Below are 11,001 nucleotides of genomic sequence, written 5' to 3'. Positions count from 1 at the left end.
CCCCCCCTCTTTCTTTTTTTTTTTTTTACTCCTCCCCTTTTCTAACCTGCTCCCTCCTATCTCTCCTTTCTCCTACACCAACCTACTCTTCCTCAAACTCAAGGGTGACAAGGGAAATCAGGGCTTTTATCTTTACTTCTACAGATCATGTTTGTTTTTTTGCTAAAATAGAATAAAAATGTCATTGTTTAAACATCTGGTAAGGCGAGTTTTCTGTATTCCATTGTTCAGAAAGTCCAAAATCTGTGTGATAACAGCACATAACGTAACACGACACTGTGGATTTGGGCTAAGACCAACAGCTATTTGCATTATATGAGAATTTTTCCAGTTAATCCATTGATTGTTTTGTCTTTTAAAGGCCAGATTTCAAGAAGAATGTTTTATCCAACTGAAAACTCCAAAGACATTCAGCTTATGACGTGAGGCAAAGAAAAGGATAGTCCACACATTTCATGTTATAAATGATTGATGATTAATTGTTTATCAAAATAGCTGATTTTCTAATCGACCTTTGAGCTCTACTGTGGACTTTAATGATGGTCCAGTGTTGCTCAGTTGTTGTATGCAGATGAACTGAATTCCCTACCAATCACAGAGGCAGAGGATATAATGATGGTTTTTAAGGTTTTTGATAATTCACACAGTCTGTACAGGGCTGAGAGTCCGTTGTGAGGTTGTTGCTAATTTTGTAAAGTCGGTGATCATATCTCTTCACATCTGGTACATTACTCATAGCTTTCCCACTGTCTCAGTGAAAAGAAACTCCTGAGAGAGTGGACTGACGAATACTGATAGAAAATAGGAAGGCACTTATAGCACAGTAAGGTGCTGTGGATGAAATCATATCACCCAGCTGTGTGTTTCCACCACAGACCTGTGAATAAAATTCACTCATTACTTGCCCTTTTTTAGAATAAGATTTGCGTCAGATGACCACTCGTGGATTCCTCAGCATCGGCCAGTTACCAGTCTTTTTCTCTCTTTCTCTCCTTCGTCTCTCTCTCTCCCCCCCTTCCCATAGAGAGCCCTCCACTGCCTCTGCCCCTGTTTCCATAGTGACACTTTCCCCGACTCTGGCTCGACATAATCAAGTGAACGGGATAGGGGTGGGGGTTGGGGGCGAAAGAGGGAACTAGGAGTGTGTGTGTGTGTGTGTGTGTGTGTGTGCACGGAGGGGGGGTTGAAGAAATGGCCAAGATGAGAACGATAAAAAAGAAAAAAAAGGCTAACAGCGAGAGATAAAGGAGCAAATAATGAATAAAGAGAATGTCAATAAAAATGGTTTGTCAGCGGCAAACGGTGTTGTCGGCTTGAGTCCATCTCCGCCTGATGTTGGGTTTAGATCAGGTGCTTTGGAAAGCCTTGGCATATGGTTGAAATAATTATCATGCTCATCAAACAACTAGATGGCCACTTGTGCTTTGTGACAATGCTCCCACCAGAGCAGAAATGAATTATGGGATAGTGTTGATCAATCTGAATTTTAATGTGAGTGGTGCTCAGCATGGGTCGAAAGCGTGATGCCAGGTGGAGACGATGTAAACCACCTAAAACGCTGGAGTAAAATAAAGTACAAAATTTCAACCGAATGTGACAGTTAGCAGTTCATCTAGTCTGTTCATCAGTTCTCCACTCTTTTTAATGGATCTCCAATTAGATGAGACATTCATGTCCACCAGAGGGTGAATCCTAAAGACTTCGGTGATCTCCTGACTTCCTCTGGTGACAACATAAGATAAAAAAACATATTTTTAGAGAAATTTCTCAACAGCTGTTGGACAGATTATTATTAAATCTGCTAGGCCTACAACCATTCATGGTTCCCAGAGGATTAATTTCAGTGACCGTGGTGATCCCTGACTTTTCATCCAGCTTCACTTAAAGGTCAATTTTTTTTTTTTTTTTACTTATCCAGTGAAATATCTCAATATCTATTGGATGAACTGGGACTAAATTTGGTACAGACATTCATGGTTCCCAGGGGATGATGCCTAATCACTGTGGTGAATTTTTTAAAATCTAGAATCACCTGCAAGTCAAGACTTTCACTTAGCTGATGAAATACCTCAAGATCTACAGGATAGATTGGCTCGAATTTGATATAGACTTTCATGGTCCTCTCGGGATGAACCGTAATAAATTAGCTTTTCATCTAGCGCAAAATACCTGCAAAACTAACGACAATCTCATTGGGCTAATTAGCAAATGTTAGCATGGTAACTAAGGTGGTGAACCTGTTGGAAAATGGCTCCAAGTTGTAGATTGACAGCTTGTGAAACCACAGTTATTACTGTTTCTACTTCTATTTGTTCGATACAGAGGTTTTTGGGCTTTTTTGGATGTTTTTGGACACAGAGCTGCTAGCACGGCTGTAGACTCTCAGTCTTGGAGAACAAAATGATACTGGGAAATACAAGCCTCTACTGCGGGAGTCCTCACATGAATTATATAACACTGTTACAACATACTGAACACAGATACACCCTCTCATGCTGATAATTCCTCAACAGAACAGCTGGTCTTTCCTTGGTGTGTCTCACTGTGAGGATGTGTAAACACTCAACATCTGAATAAATAAAGCATAGATTTGTGCTTTAACCACCATCCCTTATTTTAAAAACAGCAGGCAGTGTCCTCAAGAGGGATGACTGTGATTGTGTCAGGACAGATCATCATTTTATTGCATTAATCATCGCTGCATGGGATTACCGTCGACTGCTGTCCTTCCTGTGTGATCAACGAGCGGCAGCAATGTGGCTTGTGAACTTTGTGATTCTCTATCGATCCCTGAGCTGTTGCGTTGCCGCTCGCCTCCCCCCACCTCCACCACCACCAGGAAGGTCAGATGGCGGGGTCAGCTTCTCGTGGACCCGATAAAGATTTAGAGTCCTGATTAAAAAGGACACCTCTGCAGGGTGGACGCTCGGGGCTGTTATGAGGATCGAATGTGTGACTTTATGGCTTACAGGGTGGTTCTCTCTGACGTCGTGGCTACTCTGCTGTTGTATGTCCTCGAGGAAACGCAAGATAGATTCACACCTCGACCACCAAGAGCAAATAAATAGCTCTTCATTTGTGCACTGAGAAGCAGAGCCAGATATTGTGCCATCGCTTTGGAGAAAGTCTCAGCCCTTTAACAGTCTCACAGCAGCAGAAATGCTGCATGTTTAGTTCCTGAGGCACTAACAGTTATGTTATATATATTTTTATCGACTGACTGCTTAACACCTGCATTTCAATTAAACATCTTCACATCCTAAAAATCTCATTTATCTAATGCAATATATACAAATATCTAAATTATATTTAACATACTGACAATATTATTTATACATATATATATATATATATATATATATATATATATACACACATCATAAGTTGGAAACTCCATGGCAAGAATGAGATTTGATTAAAAACTGGAGAACATGTTTTTGAAATTTTATTATTACATTTTTGGTGGTATATAAAAATACATCATGCTGTTCAGTAAGCCTTCTAATCCTAAACTAAATTTTAAAAAATCGCCTATGAAATCTTACAGGACATGTGCCCAGAGTTATTTTTCTGCTGCTGGAAGGAAACCACATATTTCTGAAAACCATGGTGCACCCTGGGGATTTTTCTGGACCTGATTCAGTCTGATTGAGTCAACTGCAACTGAGATATCACATCTCAGAATGTGTTGCAGTTGAGAAAACTGTTAAAAGGTTAAAAATGGCATCTTTGGGTACAAATATTGTAAAAAAAATAGACAGATTTTCTTCTATATCCCATATGTTTAGCTCTGTCTAAACATCCATTGAGTGTTTTTATCAGGGGCTGCCTCTGTGTTGTCGCTTTTACATATTTGGAACAAGAAAATTGCTCATCCTCTGTCTCTGAGTGAAAGCCAAATTGGATGTTGGGCTTCCCCCTAACCGCCATGTTGGCAGCACCCCTATCATCCAATTTGGTGATAGCCCTGCCTATAAAAGACTACTACCTGGCCAAGCACAAACTTGTCGGAAAGATTTATGTCTCTCTAACTCTAAATTCCAATCTCAGCCTGTTAGTTATCCCTGGCTTTAGTTTAGTTGGCAGAATGATTGACAGCTGGCTGATTGGGGAGCCGCGGATTTCTGTGCCCTCAAGTCAGATTCTGGAGGGATTCAACCAATTACCGCTCAAGGGCATCAAGACAAGGTGCACAGGGGTTGATGCTGGTGCAGGTTGTACTCTAACCCCTCATGGTGCTCGTGCACGCCAGAGGGTACAGTAAAACGCAGAGAAAAGGAACAGCAGAGATTACGAAAAACACAATCAGACCTGGCAGGTTATGTCTCTTGTAATTGGAAGAAAAAGACGGCTTCAAGGTTTCACTCTCAAGCTGCAGAAACAAAGGAAGAAGCAGGAGGTGAATGAAAAGCTCGTTTCTTTGTCAGTTATCGAGGGTATCTACTGAAAGAAACATCACCACACTGCCAGCATCGGTATCACTTTAGCTTTCCTCTATCAATGATATTATTCAACACAAAGTATAAGGTAGAATGCTAAAACAACTACTATTACTCTTAATTACATTGGTAATTATTTTACAGGGCCATTATTTCTTAATGATAGATCATTTTCTGGTAATTTACCTGGAAGTTTCTTGGAGAGGTCAGTGTAATTTGGTACTTCCTTGATAGAAACCCTCTGTTTAAACCCAATTTAACAAGACTACACACTACTTGTGCCTGAACAAGTATCACATCGTAGATCAGCTTTAGCCATTCTATTGTGTAAAGTTTTGGGCTCCAGGGAGATTCATTTTAATTTTCAGATTTAATTTATAAAGAAGTGACGGTATAGCTAATGAATAAAGAGAAGAAAAAAAATATGCATAGTTTCAGCTGTCAGCTTGGTTTAGACTCAAATTTGTAAGATTACAGGGCCCTGGTTTGGGTTTTGGACCGCAATGACTGAAAGCGTCTGGGTTATTCTGGCAATTAATTGTAATAAATTAATTAGAAATATACCAGTTGTCTCCCAAATTATTGGGAAATTACTGACCCGTAATGTTAAAGCATTTTCGCCACTTGCTCATTTTATGAATCCCCTCTCCTGTGTGAGGTTAAGAGGGAAATGGCATCTCAAACCTGACCTATGAATCTTCCTTCAAAAGGTTACAACAGAGCAGTGTAAATTTAATAACACCTTTAGAAAAGATCATTAAGTTCAATACTCGTGCACCAAACCCATTTAATGCCAGCATGCACTGTTGTGTTAAAAGGTAACGCAGCATATGCCATACTGAGTTATTACTGTAGCTGGTGACATCCATTTGGAGTATTTAGAGAGTGTGTGTGTGTGTGTGTGTGTGTGTGTGTGTGTGTGTGAGAAAAGGCACACAGAGGGAGAGCAGACACCTACTTGTAAATGATGTCTTTCATCTCTTGACTTCAGATGTGGCTGTCACCCACTTCCATTATACAGCAGGATGAAATGGGACACACAAGACAGACTGTAAGACGTGAGTGTGAGAACAAAGGAAACTGAGAAACATGCACACACACACACACACACACCCCTTCCTGCTCTGGTTGGACGTGTCATAATCACAGAAACAGGGGAAGGAATTAGTCTTTTCTACTTGAACGTGCGACGCGAGATTTCTGGACAGATAATCTGGAGGATGTCTAGGTGTGGAAAATGAATGAGCAACACTCTCGGCTCCCTCAACAAACACCACTGTGGTGCCCTTGAGGAAGCCACTTAAACCCCAAATCGCTCCAGTGGAGCTGCTCAGTGGCCAACAGCACCAGACTGCAGCTGCACTGAGTGAGTGTGTCTGCATGAATTTGAAACGCAAGGCTGGGGAAAAAAAAAAGCAGCCAGCAAAACCCCACTCCCAAGATATATTTTAAAGAAATCTGAATCCAGGCAGTACCCAGGGGAACGGCAATTCATTTAAGCCAAAGCTACAAGGTGTAAAATAAGAGTCCCTTGGGGAAATTAAAGTGTGATAAAACAAGACATTCAAATATTACAGTAATACAGCCAGCCGTGCTCAACTTGGATATCCCAGATCCCAGTATAATTCCTTCCACTCTCTCCTATCAGAATCAGTCCTTATGTTTTTAGTGACAGCTCAGACAGCAGTCAGCAGTGACTGGAAATCGAAATTGCTTTTCACTGTCTTCAAACTCCCATTTCCAGGTAGATTTCCTTTTACAACAACAATCCCTGGCTGAATTTCATGAGGAAATCCCACTTGTCAGATGCAGAAAATGTTCAATGTCCGAGCCGAGACACAGAATATGGACTTTTACCAGCTGTAGTGATTTATTAAGTTAGTGTTATATCAAATTACCAAGTTTGTAAAGAGTGATAATTTTTTTTAGCAATCTTTTCACACACTCTCCATCACAGCGTGTAGTATTCATGTTACAGCCGACTCAAAGCCTCAGTGTATTTTTTAATTAAACTGTAATTTCTATTTGTATATGCTTTAAGCTGGTAAACACATTAAACAGGAACAAAATTAAAGCGAATTACACCTGTCACATTATGGTCATATTGATGGATGTGTTTTATCAAGTTGAGTTTAATAAGAGAGGAGCCTATGGATGAGTTTAAACTGTTTTAATTTGTACCTCTGATCTAAAAAAGTGAAAACAGACCAAACTGATGTCCATGAGAAGCGGAAAAAAATGTTTGTTTCACTTTGTCTTATCAAAGTTCTCATTAGCTTATACCAGAGGCAGTCACCACTCCTCCATGGCTCAAGATGTGCCGAAAACACAATTAGATAAACCTATAGTGCAGTGGCAATTCATATCACATTAGGGCAACAATGTTAAATAAGTTTAACAGACATTTGCTTGAGGACAGAGACAGAAGAGACGAGGGGGTTGTTACTATTCACCAGCAAAACTGATCTTAATGAGAGCTGCATGTAGAAGAGGATAAGCAGCACTCTTCACCTTACATACCAAGACCCTGGCTGCTGAGACGGCTTCATTAAGTCCGGCAGACTATGGGCTGTCACTCTCAAAAACGGGCAAGGCGGCAAAGGAATGGGGAAACAACAACACAGTAATAACGTTGACATTTACAATAGGCGTCGGATATCATATCCAATTTCTCCCTGCACACCCTTAATTCCTTTTTAATTGCTTTTCCGTGTTGGTTCCGGGATAAGGCTGTCTCTCTTCATTTATGAAAGTGGAGAGATGGGGACGGTGGTGTGCGGGGGGATGTCTGGTGTATATGTATGTGTGTGTGTGTGTGTGTGTGTGTGTGTGTTTGGAGGGGGTGGGTGGGTATCAGATGCTAAAGGGGGTATGGGGGGGGTGTTGGTTGCAGGCCAGTTGCAGGGCCAGAGCTGAGATAATTGGTGGCAGTTTCAAACAAATCAAATACTTTTTTAAAAAAGAGTTTTGATTAAACACTTTAGAAATCTGACTTCATTTGATGAAAGTAACCGAAGAATTAAATGATTATGATATACATGATTAATTACACCGTAGCACAGCCCTGAATGAATATGTTCAGGGTTTCAAATGCTTGAACTTAAAGGGTGGATTATGATACAAATGAGAAACAAGAAGCCAAATTTGTTGGTGTGTTCATGGTATATTTTCAGAACTGAGCATATTGGACCATTGATTATCAGAGTTAATCAGACAAGTAAATGTCAAGCGGTAGAAATGCCCATAAGAAAACAGTTCAACATTTTGGGAAATATCCTCATTTGCATTCTTGACAAGAGTTAAATCAAAAGATTGTCACCATTCTCATGTCTGCACAGTAAATATGAAGCTACAGACAGCAGTTGGTTAGCTTAGCCTAGCATAAAGACTGAAAACAGGGGGAAACGGTTAGCCTGGCTCTGTCCAGAACTAAAAAAGGCTGACTTTGACTCTTCAGCTTAGTAATGAATATTTCTTTGTCCAGTTTTATATACAAGTTTGTCAGGGTGCCTTTAGACAGCGACATGCTAACAATGACAATGCTAAGTTAACCAGTTGCTAGTATTTACTCCTGAATAGGTTGGCTATGTATTCTATTTTATTCTATTTTAAAGGTGGTATGTTGTTGTTAGCACATAAACAAACAAACAAACAGTTTGCAGAGTTTATCAATAACAAAAACCAAACCAAAAGTACAACAAAAACTCACCGGCTGGTCAGGCGCAGGAAAAGGTTCAAAACACAAGAAGTCCATAAAATCTAAACCAAAAAAATCCAAAAGCTCAGGGAAATGACACAAGAGGATCAGTGGGGAACAACATGGCACAGGGGCACACATTACATACAAGACTGACAACTGAAAAGGGGAGAGACAAGACTATATAGACTTGGGATGATTACAAATGGAACACAGGTGTGGCAGGAAAAAAGGCGGGAAGCAGAACAAAGGCTGGGCACCAGGAGCATATTACAAAATAAAACAGGAAGTAACAAGGACACAAGAGGAAGGGATACCGAAATAAAACCACCACCAGGAGATACTAGTGAAATAATAATGATCAAAGTAAAACCAAGAAAGGGGCAGATCATCACAGGTAACACATGACATAATAGAGTCAGGCTAGGTGTTACCCATGTTTTCAGTCTTAATGCTAAGCTAAGCTAACTGCCTCCTGGCCGTAGCTTCATGTTTAGCACAATACTTCCCAAAATGTCAAACTATTCTTTTCATAACCAGCATAAATCAGTACATTATTTTGGGCTGCTCCATCCCCAGGACCAAACTAACCAGGAAATCCATTAAAATACACCAGTTTTGTTCTGTGTGTTTTTTTGGGGATGGAGCTGTAAACAACATCAATCAAGCATCAGGTCCATCACACTGCTGACTGACTGGCGGCACAGCCCAGTGCACCACATAACTTGGCAACCCCGGAGTTACTTTTATCCAGCAGAGTGTGTGGTGGTTAATCAAAGCCCATAATTTCCATAATTCATGGATGCCCATCTGTTTGCCACCTACTCCCATGCCCAGTGCAGAATAAACAAATTCAGGAGAGGGGCCAAGGGGCTATTTAATGACAGCATCAGCCATGGCTTGTGCAAATATCCACACGTACACACAGCACAGCAGAGCACACACACACACACACACACATCACACACACAGCGTAGTCTAATCAATCTTGCGGCACAACTATAATTCACTCCAAACACAATTGTTTAATCCATCTAAGGTGTGATATTTGCATCATAATTCACAAACTGAATTTAACCAATTAGGCCTCGTAAGTGTAAGACTATTACTCATTCCCATCACACGGTGCCTTTTAGAAGACTCTCAGATAACTCACAACTCTTAAAATCTCAGATCTCCATCCAGACAGATTCTCACAAAAGTCTTGTCACACTACAGATTTCCGTCTGATAAAATCAAACTACTTTGATGTTATTGCAAGCCCTGGGACGACAGTGTGATTGAATCAGTAGAGCTCAGGATAGAGAAAGACGCTGATATAGCTTAGAGGGAAGTGGATTTGTTGTATGAATCAGGGATAAAGTCTTACCTAACAAACATTTAGCTGTAAAGCAGCCAATAAAAAGCTAAATCTGACTCTTCCTGTCATATGTTTTGGTCTGGGAGTGATAAGATGCTGTAATAATTCCATATTTTACCATTTCTTTATAAGTATGTAAGCATTCTTACACTCACTGAGCACCTGTTATTAATGTAACATAAGTAATTAGAATAAAATAAAATCCAAGTAAAGCAAAATAAGCAATCTTGTTTGTTCTCCCCTTTCACGCTTTGAGTACAGTGTAGTTTCCAAGTAGTATTTCATTGGTGCAAAATGTTTACACTATAGTTTTTTAGCTGTAATCTAAAGCATTACTCAAAATTTCCATCCTATTTCCTCCACAGCCTCCATTTAAAAACACTTAGACTGCACCAGTTGAATAATACTGTAGTATTTTAATGGCTGGAGGCTTGGCTGGTGCCTGCATGCTGAGAGCTGCTGTCACTTTCTTTGGAGTATTATTCCCTAATGAGATACACTGTATGATACATCACTAAAAGTGATGCCTGCTTGAAAAAAAAAGAAAAAGAAAAGCCAAACTATTAAATCTAATGATGGCACCTTCTAAACAACAGGAGACAACTGGAGTTTTAAAAAAAAACTTAACAGCATTTAATGCTATAAATCTTCAAGTATCGTCTGGTGTGACAGGGTCACAGATGTAATCAGAGCCCCTCTGACCCAGCTGTTGAGCTCCATTTAAAGTATTAAAGCTGGAATACACAGGGGAGAGACCGAGGGACAAATGACTTTTCCCACAAAAACACCTGGTGTGATAACCAAAGTTTTTCAACTCTGTAAAGTATCAAAAGTGTCCCTCCAAACTTGAAAATAAATCTGAAATGGGGTCGTATTTGAAGAAACTTTTATTCCACTCAATCTTGGCAGTAGTCTGTCTCTCTGTCTTCCAACACAAAGCCGAGCTGGCCGGAGAGCTGGGAGCGATTCTGACAGTTACTTGACTCCTGAAGTGCAGGTAAAGAGGCTGCTGCGGCTCCTGTGCTTCCTGCAATTCAGAAACATATTAAAAATTAAGTTGTTTTTATCCTTCGTAGATGTAGAGAAGGTCATCCGTGCTTTTATCTCTCCTCCTTTAGACAACTGTAAAAGTCACCCTCACGTCTCTGGCTCATTTGGGATGCAGCAGCAGCTTTTCTCTGCCGTAAGACTGGATTCTTCATAAGTAGCACTCCACAAACAAATCTACCTTTTCTTGCAGGATGAATGTCATTTACTTTTCCAGCTGACATTACCAGGATTTGAAATGGTGGCAAGCATTTTGATTTTGGTGATACAATACTAGTCTGTTCTCTCCAATTTCTTCTCTTCCTGAGGCTGGATTACAGAGGCAACTGCCCCAGGGTGTGGGGCCCTCGGAGTTCATTGCACATTTTGGTAATTGACCACTTGCTTAAACCCCTTCCCCGATCAGTGATGCTCCAACTGTGATAGGCACAGCGGCCATGCCAAGCTTTGCATTTCTT

This window comes from Lates calcarifer, linkage group LG18, assembly GCF_001640805.2.
Source record: "Lates calcarifer isolate ASB-BC8 linkage group LG18, TLL_Latcal_v3, whole genome shotgun sequence".
Classification (NCBI taxonomy): Eukaryota; Metazoa; Chordata; class Actinopteri; family Centropomidae; genus Lates; species Lates calcarifer.
The sequence above is the reverse complement of the archived record's forward strand: the minus strand, read 5'-3'. Positions refer to the sequence as shown.